Source organism: Balaenoptera ricei, chromosome 1 (genome assembly GCF_028023285.1).
Source record: "Balaenoptera ricei isolate mBalRic1 chromosome 1, mBalRic1.hap2, whole genome shotgun sequence".
Lineage (NCBI taxonomy): Eukaryota > Metazoa > Chordata > Mammalia > Artiodactyla > Balaenopteridae > Balaenoptera > Balaenoptera ricei.
This window is the reverse complement of record NC_082639.1, coordinates 158154717-158177016: the sequence shown is the minus strand read 5'-3', so window position 1 is coordinate 158177016 and position 22300 is coordinate 158154717. Positions and strand designations below refer to the sequence as shown.

The 22300-nt window shown below is 37.1% G+C and overlaps 1 long non-coding RNA gene across 15 annotated transcripts in view; it reads left to right on the top strand.

Annotated features, from left to right (window-relative positions):
* The window catches only part of LOC132374897 (uncharacterized), a 105202-nt gene that overhangs the window by 62994 nt on the left and 19908 nt on the right, over positions 1-22300 (top strand). The window contains exons 10-11 of one of the 15 annotated variants that reach the window (XR_009505803.1): positions 16542-16633; positions 17033-20873. The exons of 12 other annotated variants lie outside the window; for them this stretch is intronic. This is a non-coding gene — a long non-coding RNA (uncharacterized LOC132374897). 2 more of the 15 variants (XR_009505805.1, XR_009505817.1) reach the window with 2 other exon arrangements.

The window sequence follows — 22300 nt, the reverse complement described above, 5'->3', positions numbered from 1 at the left end:
TTCAGCATAAGTGTATCCTTCAATCTAGGGGACATTTTGATCTCCATCTTAGGCTTTCATCTTATTTCTCAACTTATTCAGAGTCTTAGTTGGTTAGTGTTCTCCTTATTGTTTGCCACTTTGGAGAATCCAACAAAATGTTCTACTCAAGGTGAGACCTCTTTTCTCTTCCACCTCTGAACCTGAATATCACTTATTACTTACTCCATTCTCTTAGAACTTAGCATTCCAAGTTTCAATGGTGATCTTTCTTAAAGGAGGTCAATATGCTCACCAAATTCAAGACCTCTGGTGAGTTGTGTCAAGTGTGTAGGAATCATATTAACTTGTTGGCTGTTAGCACCCCTGGAAACATTTCTAAAGTGGCGTTTGAGCTTGATATTCAGGTTTATTGGACACCACATTAAAGAGTTTACCAGAATAAGAGTAGGCTGGTCTTTCCTAAAGCAGAGTTCATCCAAGAGTGACCTCGTAGCCACCTGCATCAGGCTCATCCCCGTTGAGTCACTGAGTGCCCTCAACCCCCCTAAACTGTAAACTCCTTATAGACAAGAATTATGTTTTATAGCTCTTGTTCCCCTTCCCTATACCTAAACATGCCTGGAATAGAAGGTGCCTCTACGAACAGGTGTTGCTTTATTTTAAACTATATTAAGTACATGTATATGTTCATTTCCCTGTGGGAAAGGAGGCTACATTCCACAGGATTCAAATATCAAGCCTTTAAACTTCCTTGAACCCATAGATATATAAATAGTTGCATAACTATCCTCCCTCTATACAACTCTAAGATGATCATATCAAAGTATGGTCATTAATTGTGTTTCATTGCAAACAGATAATAAGCAAAGTGAAAGGAACTTCTTCCACCAAAGTAAAGGCCAAAGGTCAAAAAGTCAAATTAATATGGGATTTGTTACTATTCTAAATAGTAAAGAACACTGACAAGAAATATCACAGTGCTGGTTGCTATTATCATCTTTTCATTTTCCATTACAGTTGTTTATATTATCTTCATGGGATGTCACTGAAGTTATCAAGGTTTTTTAATAGTCAAATTAAAAAGCGAAATCCCTTGAAATGCCAATACAAGGAAAAATGAGTCAGAACATGAAAAAATGTTTTAGACAAGTTGACAACATATATTCTTTGCTCATTTCTCTTTTTGAGACAAGTTCCATCTTATTCACACCCACATGTACAATAGACTGAATAAAATACAACCCCATCACTCGATGGTGATAAAAAAAGGAAAGACAAGCTGGTTCCAGAAAATTCCTCTATTTATTCCTAGTGTCTTGTTGCATCTGGCAAAAAAGAGCATTTTGAAATATTCTCTAAAGTTTTGTATTTTATTTTATAATAATTTGCTTATTTATCTCAATGTAAATATTAAAAACGAATGAGAAATATTTTAACATTTGGCATTTGACTATTCCTATCTATTTCCTTAATGTTTCCTTTGCCTCGTATGATGATGTTTTGGGATAGACAGCACATACTACTCTCATACTCCCCAGACTCTACAGCCCCATACACACGCAAAATAGCTCGTGGGGATGTGTTAACATACACTTGGTTGAGGCAGGAAGGCTGTAGAATACATCGTTTTTACACCTTAACATTCTAAGTGTTTTTGGAAAGTAACCCTAGTTTGAGTGCAAGATCCATCGATTTATCAAATGCATTTCAGGTATACCTAGGTATGTCCAGTCAAATGGTAAGGCTATATTACTGGGAGACTATTTACATAAGCAAGTGAAAAGACATCAGTGAAAGAATATATTATAACCAAGAGTCAGATATAATACGTCAGTCAAATAGAATGTAGATCCCAGAAACATATCCACACATATAAGGACAATTGATTTTTCAACAGAGGTGCAAAGCCAGTTTTGAGCAGAAAGGATAGTCTTCCTGACAAATGGTGCTGGAAACATATAGCACACGGATATTGTGCATAGATAGCCATATGCAAAAGTATGACCTTTGATCCCTACTTCACACCATATAAAGAATTAACTAAATGTAGATCAAAACATAAATCTCTAAAACTTGGACAGAATCTTTTTGACCTTTGTTTAAGCGAAGATTTCCTAGAGATGACACCAAAAACAAGATCCATAAATGAAAAAAAGTGATAAATCGGGTTTCATCTTTGGAAGCCATTATTAATAAAAGAAAAGCCACAGGTTGGAAGAAAATATGTACAAATTATATACCTGAAAAGACTTGTGTCTCTAACACGTATAGAACTCTCAAAACTCAGTAATTAGAAAATTTTTAAAAAATTAACAATATGGGTAAAATATTTAAAAAGAGATCCTGCCAAGGAGGTGTATGGATGCAAATAAGCACATGAAGTTGCTCAATGTAATGAATTATTATCTAAATGAAAATGAAAGCCCCAGGAGATGCCACTACACACCTATTGAATGGCTAAAATTAGAAAAGTCCAAGCACACCAAGTATTGGTGAGGCAGTGTAGGAACTGGAAGTCTTTTGCACTGCTAGTGGGAAGGAAAATGGTACAGTCACTTCAGTCAACAGTTTGGCTGTTTCTTTATAAGTTGAACATACACCTACCGTATGATCCAGCCTTTCTGCACCTAGATATTTATGCAAGAAAAATGAAAGCATATGTTCATACAAAGACTTGTACGTGGATCATCATAGCATGTTTATTTTTAATAGACAGAATTGTAACAACCTCGAGCACCCATCAACAGGCGAATGAATAAACATACTGTGGTATACTCATACAGTGAAACACTACTCAGCAAAACAAAGTGATAAACTATTGATACCCACAAAAATATGAGTTACTCTCAAAATGATTACATTGAGTGAAAGAAGCCAGATAAAAGAGTCCTCACTGTGTGAATCCATTTATATAAATTTCTAGAAAACTGCAAACACATCTCTAACGATAGAAAGCATATCAGTGGTCACTTGGGGGTGTGGAAGGGTGGAATGTGAGGGGAAAAAAGGGGCTTTATGAATGAGGCATAAAAACACTTGCAAGTGATGGATATGTTCCTTTTCTTGATTGTGTTGGCAGTTCCATGGGTATATGCATATTTCAGAACTTAAATTGTGTTCTTTAAGTATGTGCAGTGTACTCTGTGTCCATTCTATTTAACAGAGCCATTACAAAAAGGCTAAGAACAGACGTTTGTCTCAACAAATAAATGTAGCAAAGAACAGAAAAGTCAAGCACAGTATGATCGCTGTCAGTTGAATTTTCCTATAGTTTATTTCCCTCAAAAAATATATCCCAGTTCTTAAAAGAGATGGGACTCTTAATAAAAGGTAAAAAAAAAAAAAAACCGGAAAAGCCATCAGCAGAGTGAGCTCCAGCTACTTTTCAATTGTGAGACCCTAGGTGCACGGTGCAGACATGCTAGGATGTTTGTTCTTCCTGCCCAATATTTTAGAAAGGATATTAAACACCCCCGTTAAATGCCTGCAAGTGATGGCCAGAGTGGAGTTTGGAGAATGATGGCTGTGATCTTTAATATGGTTGTGCCTTTGTAAAGAGTCTCACTCAGAATTTCCAGGGTAATTTTGGAGTCAACTTTTTTTTGTTTTTTGGATGATATATATGTCTAACTCACCTCAAGAATATATCCACGTAGACTTGAAGTTAGGGACCAGCTGGTGTAAATTTGTGTGGTTATCTCCTGACCTAACCTTTTAGCTTCTCTTTGTTCCTTGACTGTAGTTAAGCTTCATCTTGCCTCAGGGCCTTTGTATTTGCTGTTCCCATGTTTTGGAAATATTATTTCCAGAAAAATTGTCCATAAATGATTCCTTTCTATTCTTTGGCACTCATCTCTTATAGATATTTTTTCCTTGATTGTCCTACTAGCCTAACTTAGTCCCAATTTATCAGATTACCTTACTTCTTTCACAGAATGATAATAAAAACAAATATTATCTTTGGTGTCTCTTTGTATTTAGATGAACTTCTTCCCAAAGAACTCAAGTCCCACAATGACAGAGGTTGTTACCTTTCTTATCCCTTATTCTGTTTCTTAGAACTGTGCCTGGCATGTAGTAATCACTCGAGGCCTGTTGACTGTGTAAAGAATATGTGAGTAGATGAACAGATTTGGAGTTATTTGAGGTCGCTCTTAATGATGGCTGGTGTTGGTGATTAAATTAAAATTGTAGGTTTTAGAGTTGGAAGTGATCTTTCTGAGTCTCACAGCTATGGCAAAACTCTCCCTACTGTAGCATCCCTGACAGATGATCAAGTCTGAGCTTGAATAACTGTATATGAAAGACCCTAGCCAGGGCAACCTCCTAGCTTTCTTCCAAGCAGGTCACAGCCTTCCATGGGAGTTTGCTCCCTATTATTCAGCTGTAATTAGGAGAAAACGGTTTGATTTACCCAGAATCATCTTCTCTCAGTCTCCTTGTTCTAGTTCCTAGAGAATAGACAGGACAGAGTTTCCTCTAAATTACATCCTTTGGGTTTGCATTCCTGCTTGTAACAAAATCAGCACCGTGCTATGGCAAAATTCCCCTTGATTGTCTGCCACTTGTTGCTACATTGCTTGTTAGTGTTTAGAAATAATTTGTGTTAATGTTCCACATTATAATTGATGGAGTACAGAAATAAAAGAGATCTCGGGGTTATGTCAGAAGCAATCAGACAGATATTTTAACTTACCCTTTTAATGCATTTAATGCTGACACTGTGAGGAATTGAGCGGTATAGTCACCGCGTTATTGCCATTGCTGAAAAAATGTATTTATGGTGAAATTTATGGTAATTTTGAAAGCATTAGCTGATGGGGGAATTGTCAGCTACATCTTAGAGCTCTGAGCATTTCTCAAAAAGTTGTGATACGAAACACCTCGGCCTTTTCTTGTATTTCTGTTATGTTCAACTACTTCACAAAAAGCATTCTTCATATTCCTGAAATAATGATGGGCTTAGCTGAGATTCTTTTGGGTCCTAAGGGAACAATATGTGTGCATAATAGTGTCGAGTTACACAGAGCCTGGATGTTTGGCTCCAGACTGAAAGCCCCATGGAGTCGTTTTTTCACATCTGTTCACCAATGTGTATGAATGGGAGAAAACCAAAGTTCTGGTTTGTTCGATCAAGGGGAGCCACACTCCTTTTACTTTTGCTGTGACAAACAAGTAAAAAGGTGTAAAATATCTGAAAAGAGCCTTTTCGTGTTTGGTAGAACGCTTAAGTGGGATGTAGAGAATATACAACAAAAAGAAAAGCAAGTGAGTACTGCTGGCAAACTTTTTCAAGGACAGCTAACAAAATAATAATAGTAGTAACAAAAATAGTAAGATTGATTTTAAAAGCCTTAAGAGTGGCATGGATTCCTAAGCACTCTACCTGTATTAACTCCACGCCACAGCTCTGTAAAATGGGTGAGGTTATTAAGCCCTTGTTTTTCAAAGAGGAAGCGAAACACAAAGAAGTAACACTCCTGAAGTCCCACCACTAATAAGTGGTGGAGCTGGGGAAAAAAGATCCAGGCAAATTAATTTCAGAGTTAGTGCTCTTAACCAGTAGGTTATGACCCACAGGTAATATTTGCACATTTTGAAATCACTTTACAAATACTATTTTTACCCCTAAAGTACACGGGGAATACCCAGGGAAATTGGCATTATAATTATTTTTATATCTTTGCCAATAATCTGATAACTTTTGGCAGTTCAGTATCCTTCCCCAACTTCGTAAAAATTCAACCTACAATCCAAAACAATAAGGGCTAGTGAAAATAAATGTCTTGTAAATCCAGTTCAAGAGAGCAACTAAAGGGGCTTCCCTGGTGGCACGGTGGTTAAGAATCTGCCTGCCAATGCAGGGGACACGGGTTCGAGCCCTGGTCTGGGAAGATCCCACATGCCGCGGAGCAACAGGGCCCGTGAGCCACAACTACTGAGCCTGCGCATCTGCAGCCTGTGCCCTGCAACGGGAGGGGCCGTGATAGGGAAAGGCCCGCGCACCGCGATGAGGAGTGGCCCACGCTTGCCACAACTAGAGAAAGCCCTCGCACAGAAATGAAGACCCAACACAGCCATAAATAAATAAATAAATAAATAAATAAAATAAAGTAGCTATTAATTTAAAAAAAAAAGAGAGAGCAACTGAAAACTAAGGACCCCAAGGATGTAAAAGAGAAAGCAAAAGAAAAGAAGAGACAAGAAGCCCAAACCTTATGATTAAGCTCCACGTTGTTAGGTAAAGGGGCATTTAATTAATGCTTCTTTAATACCTTGTGCACAGAGGCATGGCTCTACAGAAGCCAAGGAGTCTCCCTTTCATCACTGATTCATGGTATGCTTCTGGCAGGGTCACTTCCTTCTTTGAGCCTCAAAGCTTTTCATCAAGACAGTGAGGGAATTGGAACAAGGTTAGCTCTCACAAGCCAGCTCTCATGTTCTCTCATGTTACCTGTGAGTCTAGGTAAGTGCCGAATGTCTTTAACATGACAGATCATATTTTTTCTTAACCATTTCTCTTCTCCTGATTTTTACATACTTTCTAATACATAGTAGAATAGTAGAAAAGAAAAAATACCACACTGAAAAGTAACTGATACACTAACTTTCCATTCTCATTTCACTGCCAATTCAGCCAAAAGCCTTCTGTAGAATTCTGATGCAGACCATGAAAACACACTGTAAGTGTTCCAAAGTCTTTTCCATATTTGGTAGTCCTGTGATTTCCATTGGCAGAACTATCTTGGACTGTCATCTGAAAATCTATCAAAAAGAAATTAAGTAATAGGAATTCATATCAATGATATTGGAGAAAGAAATCCTTGAACTTATCTTACTGTGTGAACCTTCATCCATGTGCAAAATCAACAAGAAAGGTTAAACTTTAAAGGCAACATAGTCCCATGAATAGAAGGGAGAACATAACACAAATAATATACAATGCTAACATTATGTACATACACATATATAAAAGTGGTCTTGAAATATATTCCCAGATATTAATTGGATTAAAGTTTGGGGCAATAAAGCATTTTTTCTCATAGAGAACATTATTCTGTAAGGCACATACAGGCACACATATCTGCTCTGTTGGCCTCTCACAGTTTCAGCTGATTCCAGTCATGTCCCCAGTTCATTTCCCCATATATTTATTCTCGGATTAGTGATTTTTGAACAGGTGTTCATCTCTTTAGAAATACCTGTGCCATGACCGCAGAGTACTCAGATTTCTTTTTGGCATTTGGTGGCATATGATGTGGAAAGTGACGAGTTGTATGACAGGAGAGGTACAAGGTGAACCTTAGAGTAAGTAAGACTTTATGCATAGTTCTTAATCCCAAAAGGAAAAGAGAAGGATAGCAGCGAAAGTCATTGGAATAAAGGACCTCTCAGATGAATCAGCATTAGGATAATTCATTGGTTACCGACTGTCCAGTCGTTTTAGGTTATAAAGTATTCCTGAGTGACTGCGTCACTTTATGAAAGGATCTACCTAACTATAGCTTTCTTTTGCTGGAGTTAGTTTATATGGCAATAATATGCTTAGAGAATGGCAATTGTGAATTCCCGTCTTCCCCAAATTGAAGACACTCGTTAAGGTACAAGTTTCCCCAAGACTGCAAATGATTTATCCGTACTATACTGACTGAGACTGTGTCTTACCATTCTTGTTTGTTAAAGGAGATAACAAGGCTAACTTTGAGTAGAGTAATAGCAAGATACTTAGAAAATACTTTCAGGTTAAGTTTTGTATACAAAGTTCAGTGGTTACCCACCAAAAGGAAATCAGCTCATTTAGTATTGCAGGAAATGCCTTCATACTTTTTCATTGCCACTAAAGGAATTTAAAACACCTGTTGGATATATTCCCTCCTAGAATGCCATTTGTACACTTATTCCTAATAGGACCTGTTATTTTAAATGCAAACTCATATTAGAAGGCTCAGAATTGATACTCAGTATTTTTAGTGATCACATGGTTTAGGGTTCTCAGATTTGGGCTCAGACTTGCATTTCAAGCATTGCAATCTGGGCTTGTTAAATGATTTCCTTGCAACCAGGAAAAATTGTTTATCTGAATCTAAAGTCCAATTAAAGAAATGTGATAGTGGTGATAGTGGTTGATGAAGCAGACTAGCATAGCAGCTAGGGCAATTATGGACAAGTTACATTTAACCTCTCTGTGCCTCAGTGTCTTCCTCTGAAACTGAGTTTCTTCATCAATGGTGATAAATATTGGTAACCAATCTGACAGAGTTATTGTAAGAAATGAAGGAGTTCACAAATTTCCTAAAGGCTTAATGTTTGGCTTGTCATTACTAAATGCTGGTAATTATTAGTAAAACAATACCCCTCTATTATTTATTATATCAAAATAATAATGATAAGGGCCTGTTATTTTAGTAGTTCTATTTTTTGGTCATATAGTTTAGACTAACTCATATTGTTTAAATGTGAAACCAAGAAGAAAAACAGTTTTGTTTTGTTTTTTTCACCTGGTCAAGGAACCCAAATCACCTAATTCAGAAATGTTTCTAACTTGGCATCTGCTTTGAATCTGTCACAGCCAGAGAAAGTTTATTGTCTCAGAAAGTGACAGCCTTGTATTTGTGTAGCATAAAAAAGAAGATACATGCTAGATAAAATATAGACCCCTTATCATAGTCATGCCACATAGAGTGCAAAACTATTCCTGCTGGGTTCAAACATTGTGATCCAGAGCCTGCCATTGCCTATTATCAGGAGCAGGAAAGCGTAAGAACCGTATGTGTTTGCCCTTAAGTTGGTCTACAACACAGATACTGTCAATCAGCCTCTGATAGTACCCTCCCCGTGGACAACCTTCTGTGCTCTTTTGAGCATGCTCAGATGGAGTCTACCATCAGTGTGGTGGGAGTTCACTTCGCTTCAAGTGTGTCCATGTTGAAGGGTGAAATGAACAAATACTAACCAAATCTGTGGCTGTCCAAACTAGGAAAATAGTTAAAGAATCAGGACATGAATCAAGCAAATACTCATTTGGCATCAACCCAATAAAAAAGCTTCTTGGTGAGAAAAAAGTTGCCAAAGATGAAAGCCCAGAATAGTGCTACTTTAGCCTAACCACAGTGTCAAAGCAAATAACACACATACACACAAACGCAAGAGGAAGCCCTCTTCACACTAATGCCCCAAAGTCCTTTATGGGTCTTCAAACTGAGCAGATTAGGTAGGTTGATGGTTGTCCTTTACGGACTGGGTCCACCTAACAAGACTGCTTACTAACAGAATATCTCTGTTTTGTCATTTAATAGACATCCCAAACTTAATATACCTTGCAATCAAATACACACATAGTCACTCATGCTTTTCCTGTAGACTTTCCAAAGCAGAAAAGGGCAGCTCCATTCTTCCTGGTGCTCAGTTACAAAATGTGATTCATCTTTGACTTTTTCCTTTCTCTCTCCTTTCACATCCAATACAGAAGCAAAATGTGTCGGCCCTATCTTTGAGATAGAACCAGAATTTGACAGTTTCTCGATTTTTCCACTATTATCACTCAGGATTAAGATTTCGTTGTCTGTCATCTTAATTATTATCCCTCTGAAATGTGTCCTTAACACAGTGGCCGGAGAACCCTTTGAGAATCTAAGTCAGAAGAATTATGTGACTTCAGTGTCTTCCTCTTCATTATAGTTGAAGCTGAAGTTCTTAAAATGCTGGAAAGTTGCTACATGATTACCCTCCACATTATATATTTGATCTCATCTCCTCTACTCCTTGCTCACTCTTTTCCAAACACCTTATACTCTTTAGTCCTTGATGTTCAACAAGTATAGTAGGCAGACATTTTCACTTGCTGTTCCCTTTACCTGAATTGCTGTTCTCTTTACTATCTACAGTACTTATTCACTCACTTTTATTTTTTCACGCACACACACTGTATTTTATTTTTACAAGAGATAAATAGACTGACACCAAGCATTGTACATGGATGACCACAACAAAAGCAACAATGATTGCAATTACCACACATGAAACACACTCATACTATGTCATAATATTGACATTCAGTCCAGTAATCCTCCACTGTAACAGCTCCTTTACTTTGCAGTGAAAATTGATTTGTATATTCTTTGCCTCTGAGTCCTTGTGGGATGTTTTTTTTTTAAATTCAAACAGAAAGTCATGGGGCTTCCCTGGTGGCGCAGTGGTTGAGGGTCTGCCTTCCAGTGCGGGGGACGCGGGTTCGGGCCCTGGTCTGGGAGGATCCCGCGTGCCGTGGAGCGGCTGGGCCCGTGAGCCACAATTGCTGAGGCTGTGCGTCTGGAGCCTGTGCTCCGCGACAGGAGAGGCCGCAATGGTGAGGGGCCCGCGCACCGCGATGAGGAGTGGCCCCCACTTGCTGCAACTAGAGAAAGCCCTCGCACAGAAATGAAGACCCAACACAGCCATAAATAAATAAATAAATAAAATTAAAAAAAAAAAAGTTAAGGATGTACCTCACATATCTTATAAAAAAAAAAAAACAGAAAGTCACAAAAATTATACTCATCCTCATCAGTTCACTCCGTCCCATGTAATTATTTTTTTTTTTCATCTTGCTCTTTTGTTAGCACTTTTATGAGCTCGTCAGTTTTTCATTAGAGTTCTGAAAATGCTTATTCATTCAGTTCAGTAGTACAGTCAGTTACCAGAAACCTGTACTTGTCAGAGTCTTTTCCATGAATTTCTTGAAGATGAAACCCTTTTATAGGAACATATTTGCAAAAGCCTCAGAGTACACCCAGAACTGTCTGTAAATGACAAAAGACTTAAAAATGACCACGGTTAAAGATTTGATGAAAGTTCATAATAATGCAGTTGACAAGAAAATTAGTTATTTCTGAGATACACATTTTAAAGTAATAACTAGGATTATGACTTATAACATTATACCAGAACATATAAGATTTTTAGAAATTTCATGTAATGTCTGAAACATTTATATTAACATATTTCCATACAAATAATCCAATGAAAGTTTAGTATTAGTTGTTTTGTTTGTTTTATTATAATGCAGGTTCTTATTAGTCATCAATTTTATACACACCAGTGTATACATGTCAATCCCAATCGCCCAATTCAACACACCACCATCCCCACCCCACCGCAGTTTTCCCCCCTTGGTGTCCATATGTCTGTTCTCTACATCTGTGTCTCAACTTCTGCCCTGCAAACCGGCTCATCTGTACCATTTTTCTAGGTTCCACATACATGCGTTACTATACAATATTTGTTTTTCTCTTTCTGACTTACTTCACTCTGTATGACAGTCTCTAGATCCATCCACGTCTCAACAAATGACTCAATTTCGTTCCTTTTTATGGCTGAGTAATATTCCATTGTATGTATGTACCACATCTTCTTTATCCATTCGTCTGTTGATGGGCATTTAGGTTGCTTCCATGACCTGGCTATTGTAAATAGTGCTGCAATGAACATTCGGGTGCATGTGTCTTTTTGAATTACGGTTTTCTCTGGGTATATGCCCAGTAGTGGGATTGCTGGATCATATGGTAATTCTATTTTTAGTTTTTGAAGGAACCTCCATATTGTTCTCCATAGTGGCTGTATCAATTTACATTCCCACCAACAGTGCAAGAGGGTTCCCTTTTCTCCACACCCTCTCCAGCATTTGTTGTTTGTAGATTTTCTGATGATGCCCATTCTAACTGGTGTGAAGTGATACCTCATTGTAGTTTTGATTTGCATTTCTCTAATAATTAGTGATGTTGAGCAGCTTTTCATCTGCTTCGTGGCCATCTGTAGGTCTTCTTTGGAGAAATGTCTATTTAGGTCTTCTGCCCATTTTTGGGTTGGGGTGTTTGTTTCTTTAATATTGAACTGAATGAGCTGTTTATCTATTTTGGAGATTAATCCTTTGTCCGTTGATTCGTTTGCAAATATTTTCTCCCATTCTGAGGGTTGTCTTTTCGTCTTGTTTATGGTTTCCTTTGCTGTGCAAAAGCTTTGAAATTTCATTAGGTGCCATTTGTTTATTTTTGTTTTTATTTCCATTACTCTAGGAGGTGGATCCAAAAAGATCTTGCTGTGATTTATGTCAAAGAGTGTTCTTCCTATGTTTTCCTCTAAGAGTTTTATAGTGTCCAGTCTTACATTTAGGTCTCTAATCCATTTTGAGTTTATTTTTGTGTATGGTGTTAGGGAGTGTTCTAATTTCATTCTTTTACATGTAGCTGTCTAGTTTTCCCAGCACCACTTATTGAAGAGACTGTCTTTTCTCCATTGTATATCTTTGCCTCCTTTGTCATAGATTAGTTGACCATAGGTGCATGGGTTTATCTCTGGGCTTTCTATCTTGTTCCATTGATCTATGTTTCTGTTTTTGTGCCAGTACCATATTGTCTTGATTACTGTAGCTTTGTAGTATTCCACTCACTTTTTTAGGTCTTTTCTCAAATATCACCGTCTCCATTATGAGGCCTTGCTTGGATTCCCTGTAATAACCTGCAGCCCCACTAATACACACTACCTCCTTAGAAGCCTCCCTTCTGCTGTAGAATCTGTTGAATGAATGAATGGAGTGGGCTATGTCTAATTTCCAAAAAAATAAACATCAGCCGTAAACACTTGTTGAGAGACGGGTTCAGGGTATAAAGAAGAAAAGAAGTGTAAATTCAGGCCTTACAGTTCACTATCCATTCCCTCAGGGTTCTCCTATGGTGTATCTTTGAATAAAAAGCACAATTTGATAAGACTAATTAATAGCTTAAATTCGTTAGACTCCCAAACCTTTTATAGTAGAAATGTGATAAGAATTGTGTCAGAGATTCTCAACAAAATGTTAACAAGTTGACGCCACAAAAGTATAAAAACAATTATATACCATGACCAAATGGGATTTGTGTCAGTTAAGTAAGGCTGGTTCAACATTGGAAAATTAATTAATATAATCCATCCAAGACAAAAAAAAAAAACATATAAATACATGCGGAAGAAGCATTTGACAAAATCCAGTGTGTACTCATGAGAAAAACTCTCAGTAAACTAGGAATAGAGAGGGACTTTCTTAACTTGATAAATACGATCTACAAAAAAACCAATAGCTAACATCATACTTACTGGAGAGAAACTCAATGCTTTCCCACTAAGATTAAGCACAAGGCAAGGATGTTCTCCTTTATTATAACTTTTCAGTATTGTGCTGTAAGTCCTTGCTAATGCAATAAGGCAAGAAAAGGAAATAAACGGTGTACAGATTGAGAAGGAAGACATAAAGCTGTCTTTGTTCACAGGTGACATGATCATCTATGTAGAAAATCTTAAAGAGTTGACACAAAACTCCTGTAACTAGTAAGTGATTATAGCAAGGTTGCAGGATCCAAGGTTAATATACAAAAGGCAATTGCTTTCCTATATACCAATAATGAGCAAGTGGAATAGGTTTAAAAAAAACCCCACACTATTTACAATAGCACTGCCAAAAATGTAATACTTCAGTATAAATCTAATAAAATAAGTACAACCTCTATAGGAGGAAAACTACAAAACCGTGATGAATGAAGTCAAAGAATAACTAAATAAATGGAGAGATATTGCATGTTCATGAATAGGAAGACTCGGTATTATCAAAATGTCAGTTCTTTCCGACTTAATCTATAGAAATTCTGTGCGATCCCAATCAAAATCTCAGCAAGTTATTTTATGGGTATTGGCAAACTGATTCTAAAGTCCATATGAAGAGGCAAGAGACCCAGAATAGCTATCACCTCATTGAAGAAGGACAAAGTTGAAGGGATGACACTACCCAGCTTGAGGACTTATTATGAAGGTGCAGTAATCAAGACAGGGTGGTATTGGTGAAAGAACAAATAGATCAATGGAACAGAATAAAGAGCCCCAAAATAGACCCACATAAATACAGTCAACTGATCTTTGGCAAAAGAACAAAGGCAATCCAATGGAGCAAAGATCGTCTTTTCATCAAATAGTGCTGAAACAACTGGATGTCCATAGTAAAAAAAAAAAAAAAAAAAAAAAAAAAAAAACTAGACACAGACTTTATATCCTTCATAAAAATTAAGTCAAAATGAACCACAGACCTAAATGTAAAACACAAAACTGTAAAACTCCCAGAAGATAACATAGGAGAAAACCTAGATGACTTTGGGTATGGCAGTGACTTTTAAAATATAACACCAAAGGCACAATCCATGAAAGAAAGAATTGATAAGCTAGACTTCATTAAAATAGAAAATTTCTGCTCTGTGAAAATCACTATCAAGATAATGAAAAGACAAGCCACAGAGTCAGAGAAAACATTCGTAAAAGACGCATCTTGGGCTTCCCTGGTGGCGCAGTGGTTGAGAGTCTGCCTGCCGATGCAGGGGACACGGGTTCGAGCCCTGGTCTGGGAGGATCCCACATGCCGTGGAGCAATTGGGCCCGTGAACCACAACTACTGAGCCTGCGCGTCTGGAGCGTGTGCTCCGCAACAAGAGAGGCCGCGAGAGTGAGAGGCCCGCGCACCGCGATGAAGAGGGGCCCCCGCTCGCCGCAACTGGAGAAAGCCCTCGCACAGAAACGAACACCCAACACAGCCAAAAATAAATAAATAAATAAATAAATTTATTAAAAAAAAAAAAAAAAAGACGCATCTTGTTAGGATAAAGTGGCAACTTGCAAGCTTCTTACATGTGCAACTGGTGTAATTTATTTTGGTATGTAGTGTGAGGTACAGACTTTAGTTTTCAATGGGTGTGTACTTTTCTAGGCATCAATTTTAAAGATTATAACTTGACTTTATCACAATCAAACTTCCCAGACATACTTAGAACTATTTGTGGATATTCTTTTCTGTTTAATTTGTATATGTGTTCATTCATGTAGCAATGCTACAATGTTTGAATTGTAGTGGCTTTATAGTTAAGTTATATAGCTGCCTGCTAATTAACAGATACTCAACTTCTAATAAAACTTATGACTTGTACCTGAATGCCTCCAGATTATGTTCTTCAATCAGACTCTTTACTATTCACTCAATATAAATTCAGAGCTGATATACATTAAAAACTGAACTAAGGTGGCTAACATTTTTTAGTTTTCATCTATATTCCTAGATTTAAAATCTGAGAAAGTAATAGAGTGCAACATTTTTAAAAACCTCTAATGACTCACATTTTGTATCTCTAATTAAAACAGAATACCCTGTGGAATATCTTTGCATCATTTACCCGGTTTCATTAATTCTGGCTGCTGAAGTTAATTTAAATTCACTCTGGTAAAATGAGAGCTCAGTATAAGCTTTTAGCATACTCAGTGAGACTTACAAATAGTCATCTGCTAGGTGGTAAACAGTAAACAGTCTTGTTTATTGCAAATAATCTTAGCCAATAAATGTTATTTATGCTCCATTTAAGAATAAAGATGTTAATCTGAGATCACAAAACGATCTTTTTGTTAAAGCTAAAAGCAATTCTGCTTTGATTAGTTGCAAATGCAAATATTACCCAACTTCTTTCTCTTTCTTTGATAGTTGTATAGAAATAAAACTAAACATAAGAATGTAAGCCAAACCCACTACAAGTGAAACTGCACTACAGGCCCAGTATCTTCAGTGATTTCTAGATGATTTCTATGCTCAAACCTTCATTCTATCCTCTCTTCCTAAACAGAATTGGTTTTTTTTCTTGTTTTGTTTTTTGGTTTTGAGTCACTTTTATTACACAAGGGATTCATATTCTTTATAGAGAAATCAAGTAATCAAATAATCCAAAAATAGATTAAAAAACAGCCATAATTCCACCTCTCAGATATATTATCACTGTATCTATTTTATAGTATAGCTTTCATATATATATTTTTAACATCTTCATTGGAGTATAATTGCTTTACCATGTTGTGTTAGTCTCTGCTGTATAACAGTGCATCAGCTATACGTATATATATATCCCCATATCCCCTCCTTTTTGCGTCTCCCTCCCACCCTCCCTATCCCACCCCTCTAGGTGGTCACAAAGCCCCGAGCTGATCTCCCTGTGCTATTTGACTGCTTCCCACTAGCTATCTAGTTTACATTTGGTAGTGTATGTATGTCCATGCCACTCTCTCACTTCGTCCCAGCTTCCCCTTCTCTCTCCCCATGTCCCTAAACAGAATTTTAAGAAGATAGCCAAGATAAAATGAGAAACTGATTTAGACTTAGGTCCCAAATTTACAGCTTCAATGATTTAGGAAAATTTCTTGACAGCTATACTGAGCCTCAGTTTTCACATTTGTAAAAGGGTAAGGATTAAAAAAACTGATACTTCTGGAAATGCCTGTCATTCTGATTGGATATTTTTTAAATGTTAACTGAAATTTAAATGTATAAATTATAAAAAGAAGATGACAAAAAGGCCTATTATCATTTTATTACCCAGATAAACCCTGGTGGTCCACTGATAGGAGAAGGGGCTTCTCTAAGTAGTTTTCTTCATCCTGATTTCTGGACATTCCCTTCTTTAATCTGCTTTTGGAGGCAGCGGGGGACATTTTGGCAAGTTTTATTCAATTTCTTTATGCCTTGCTTTTAGGAAAGAAGAATAGTAGCTGTGCTGAGCTCTGCCAGGTCAGATAGAAGTTTGGAGTATTCTTTTTCTCTCTTGTAGACAGCCACTGTCATTTGGTAAGCCATAAGCCTTTCTTTGCTTTGACTGTGGTTAGTGTGTTTGCTGGATTTCTAAAATATATTTTTAGTGTTTACTTGTTTAGATTGAAAAGATTGGGCTATATTTTTAAAAGTTTATCCCTTCATTTTGGAAGGCCTTTTAAGTTGTGATATTGCATGCAAGAGAGCTAACAGAATTCTGGACTCCATATTTTCGTTTTTACCTTTTTTTTTTTTTTTTTTCTCAGACTTTCAACCAACAATGGCTAAGAATGAAAGGAACTCAGACCGAAATATTTTTTTCCCTTGTAAAGCACAGAGAATATGGGAAAAAATGAAATTGAGAAATTGTTTTGCTCTCTTCCTCCTCCTTTTTGGTCAGTTACCTTAGTCATCCACCTCACTTTGTATTTCTAGCCTGGCTTCAGAAAGACCTGAATTTGATGAACTACACACTGTTGGAGTAGTAGATTGCTAGAAGGAACCAAGATCCAGACAACCTTCAATGGTGGCTTCATGGAATTATATTCAAGAAGGATGGTCCAGCCAATTTCCTCACTTCCATTGTGAAAGGAGTTCCCTATTCCTAAGAAAATGGACCTATGTCCGACTGACACAGAAGATGGAGATTTATCCCAGCGCATTTATATATGTATATATATTAAAATTATCTATATTTATATATATATATATAATGCCTAATGGAAATATCTCAGATGGTCTATTTTGTGTTTTTTCTTTAATTTTACTTATAAAATTGTGACCATTTTTTAACTCAAAAGAGGAGAACCTTAAAAATTAATTAAAAAGACATTCTCACTAGTCTAAGGTTCAGAGTGACTTGGCAGAGAAAATTGCTGAATGGTTAGATAACAGTGCTGGTATGCTTGGCTATTGTAACACTACATTTGAGTTTCTCTTCCTTGGAATTACAAGAACTATATGACTCAAGAGAAAGATTGATAATTAGGAATATTCTGCTTGCTTTTTATATAGCCAAATGAAGAACATTTTGATTAATTATTTGGAGGTCATAGGAAGGAACCTTCATGATCTAACTTTTGAACAAGTAGTGTTGCAACACAAAGCTATGACTTCAAATTAAAAAGGAAATTTGAAATGACCTATTTCTTTTGGCATCTCAATCCAGATATCTGTCAGTAAAATGAGTCACTTTTCAGTCAAATGGGTGATCAGCCATATAATTTTTTATTGGGAAGCTGAAAGACACCATTGCCAAACAGAGCATCTGCAGTGTTAACATCTATATTTGAGCATCTTTCGTTTTCCCAAGGGGTGCAGGTGAGAAGAAGGAAGGCAGAGAAATGCACTTGAATAAAGCTTTTCAAGATGGATAGAACAGAGAGCATTCCCAGAGGCAGGTCAAGTTCAACACAAGAACAACTAACTCTCTCAGTGCTTTCACAACTAGTTAACTCAGCTCTCAAATCAGTAACTCAGCTCTCAAATCAGTGCTGAAATCAAGCAGAAGGTTGTTAATATTGATACGGTTAACATACATCAAATAGGATTACTGAATTTTCTGAATCCAAAAGTTCTCCACAGTGTTGACATTTCCTCACTGAACTCCCAGGATTGTTTGGTTTCAAAGGCTGTTGGGCTCAAGACGCATTTTGTTTTAAATAATCCTTCATAAAAAGTTCAGCTTTCAGTCTAATATGATTGAAACCCAGCTTGAGTGTGTTTTATAATGCACTGAACTGGAAAGACTATGGGCATTGAATTATTCAAAACATGGTAGGCAAAGGAGTGATATGTGGGGAGGAGGTGATCAAAGAAATCAGTGAGACTTGATATGTCATGTTATCTCATTTTATTTAGCTTTTAGAACTCTTCCAAATATTAGAGGAAAGAAATCAATATCAATTTTCACCTGTCACGTTCCACACTTCAATTATTAATGAATGTCAAATTTGACCACAGTTTTCTGTACCACCTGCTCTGCAATAATATTTCTGAGCCTTTATTAAAAATGTAAAATTGTCATTGAATTTCCAAATATGATTCTGCAGTGGCTAATTCAGCTTGTTTTATTAATTAGCAAGTTCTGATGAGTAATACTAATTTAATACGCCTGCACGTAAGGTTAAAGTGTAAAGTATTCCTGCCGAAGGTAATGAGATATGACTGCGATGCGGTGGTAGGGCACTCACCTTCCTGAACGAACCCTGCAAGCACACAGTTCTTGGGAGAAACCAGTACTTCATATAGTAGCAAATCTGATGTTATTTTGCATGTCTCCTGTAGCAGTGGAATGCACACACACACACACACACACACACACACACACACAAACATGATCACGGGTGAAAAAATACACATGCGCACCTTAGATGCTTGCATTAATTTCTGAATATAGTTCTCCGGAAAGAAAAAGCTTTACTGATGATTTGTATTTTTATAGTTTATTACTTTATCCATACTAAAACACTTCATGAAATCACTTACTGTTTTGTTGTCCATGGAATCCTTTCAATTTTGAGATGCTAAATAGAAATCGAAATAATGATTATAGTCCTTGGCCATGAAAGACTTAAGTTACAGAGAGCCCGGTGACTGGAGGTCAGAGCTGCCACGGAATTATTCCCTGCTCCAGAGACCATTAGAATATCACTGTGTACCCACTTAAGGATAGAATGCTGCTATTGAGAAACTAGCTCTCTTTTATTTATGCTAAAAGGAGAGAACAGTAGGGGACCTTGGCTGTGTGAGTGTATGAAACTTTCTCTGTTTTGTACAATAAGCAAAAACTATACATGAAATAGCCTCGGGCCTTTTGTCTTTTGTCCCCAGCTCTTTCCTGTATTGCTCCTGATCAATTACACTTAAATCAACAAGAGTTGCTTGAACATTTTGACAGTTATGTTCCCCATACCCTGAAGCATTTTTAAAGGGTTACTGAGATAAAGCTATTTCAAAGAATACTCCCTCCAAATGTTTTCAGGGTGGCATCAATGAAAGTAACTTAGAGGAAGAAAACTCCACCTTGAGTTCCTGGCCTACCACTCTAAGGCCAGGCAAGCATAAACCTTCATAGCAAAACCTAAGTTTGCTCCCAGTTGAGAATTTGGTTTCCATGGTCTTATATGAAAAGTATATGGAGACTTTAATTCCCTATAAGCCCTTTCCAAAGAGTAAATACAGTTCATCATTCGTAAGAGATGATGAAAATTACAAATTTGTTGAATAGGTGGAATATATATTATATATAATATATATTTTTTTAATATATATATAAAATATATAAAGTTATTATTCAGAGTCCTAAAACATGGATTTTTCTTACTTACCAAGAAGGAACGGTAACTTGATCTCTAAACACAATAAAGCACCTGGTCATAGCAGAATCATAACAAATATTTGATATCAGAATGAATTCACTCTTCAGGTGTAAAGAGGGAATACCTTCAGCTTTCCTCTTTCTTGTACCCCATTATTGCATCCTGGACAGAGGGGATTTTTCTTGATTTTAATCTAAAGGAGAAATGTTCACTTTTGTTAAGATGGAAATTGACAACCTCAGTAGGCAGAGGCACTGTTTTTATTTGGCTGAATTCCTGTTTCTAGTGATAATTCAAGGTGTAATAGGGTTTTCTCTGCCACTCCAAAATCTGAAAATGATAAGCATCTCACCAGAGTTTCAGGACGGCCCGTTACCTATTCTGTGGAAAGGGTATTCAAAGTACCATGCTTCATCAGTGTCTTCTTTGACTTATTCATCAATGGACAACTACTGAGTTAAGACAGTGTCTTATCCTTGCTTCAAAAAAACAAAAACAAAAAAACCCCACAAACACAAAAAAACTGTTAACGATGAAAACTTACTATGCCAGGCCTTAGTATGGCCTGATTTGGAAATTTAGTTTCAGAGGCTTTTGTGAATATACCAAGGAAAGAGGACCTAGGTGTATCTTATTCCCACAGGCTGCCAATAAATATTTGCTTAATGAAGAAAAAATTAATATATAGTACAGGAGAGAACCTGACAGATGCTTAACATTATTGAGTGATAGCAATGCCCAAACTCATCTGTGAGCAAACACTATGAAAGTATCCTCCTAAGGATAAACTGATTACAAATAAGAAGTGAACATTCAATTATGGAGATACTTTCAGTTTCAGCTCTGATATGCAAAAAGCTTGGAAGTTGTCACTGTATCTTGTCCTTACAAGATAATGCTGTACAAAATGAAAATCAATGACTTTTCTCAGACATGATTAATAAAACATGTAACTATGAAAGAATTTTAAAACTGTAATTATGTATGTGTATATATGTGTCTCTGAAAAATCTGTGTCAAAGAAAACTGAGGCTATCAGTATAAACTCATTTAACTTCTATCTCTTCTTACCTTTATTTCCTCCCAAACTTACCAGTATCCATCCAACTCGAAGGATACAAGTGATTTTTATATACTGTGCAAGGTTTTTTTCTTATTCCTATGTCCATGTTTCCCCAGTTCTCTAAATTATTATCGACATCTTCAGGATCTCCTTCATCGGTTCCTTCATTTCAACATATAAAATATAAATACTTCTCATTCTGAAAAGTTCTTTTTTGCTAATTATTTTCTCTTTTCATCCAAACTCCTTCAGAGTAGCCTATTCCCACTGTCTTCACTAGCCCCGCCTGGCCCCCACAGGCAGCCCTACACCCTCAATTTATCGCCATCTGGCTTTCTCGTCCACCACTTCAATGAACTGCTCTAAGGTCACTGGGGACCTAACTGCCCAAATCCAATGGACACTTACATTCTCTGAAGGATGACACTGTCATCTACTTCCTCCTTCTTGAAACTCTATCTCCTCTCTCCTTCCCAGAATTCTTTCTCTGCTTATTACTTAAACGTTGTCAGTACTCACAATTCTCTGAAATCTCATCCATTTTCATGATTTTAATGACTGCTAAGTGCTGATGACATTGAAATTTTTATCTTTCCATGTCTTCACGTGCAGGTCCAGTTATCTACCAGTTTGTCTCCTGAATTCTACAGGTGCTTTAAAATTCAACATGTCCAGAACTAAAGTCTTTTCCCCAATTCAGTTCTTTATCCCCTATTTCCAAACTCAGTGATACCACCACCCAAACTTAGTCACACAGATGGGGGTACAGCCTCTGCCTCCTACTTCTTCCTTACTTCCCAAGATCAAGTCTTGCTTGTAATTTCCTAAATACAATTAGAACTTATTTCCTCCCTTCATCTATACCTTATTTCAGACCCCTTTCTTCTTGCTATTACCTGGTCTAGAAGTTACCAAATTGCTGTTTGCTGGAACCAGTTGTTAGACACTTCTATTAAAAAAGGACTCTAGAGTCAAATAGCTTTGAGGATGGCTGTGTACCATACGCCTGCTGTGACGATCCAGAATGAACATTAGCCTACAGCAGCCCCGAGAAGCTGTGCAGTAAAGAAACCTGATTACCTTTACTTAAGCCAGGTTCTCCCTTCTGCCGGCCTATAAACCTTGCAGTAGGGACAGGAGAGGAGGTGGCAGCGTGAAAGTCCCACTCGAAAATAAAAAACACTGCTCCTCAGAAGACTGGGGCATAATTGTCTCCAGGCTTCTTCAGATTCCTCATCCATACTTACGTCAGTGGTCTAAAATGCCACCTGAACTTGTCCTTTCCATTCTTAGCTGTTTTCTGAGGAAACCAGCTCCACG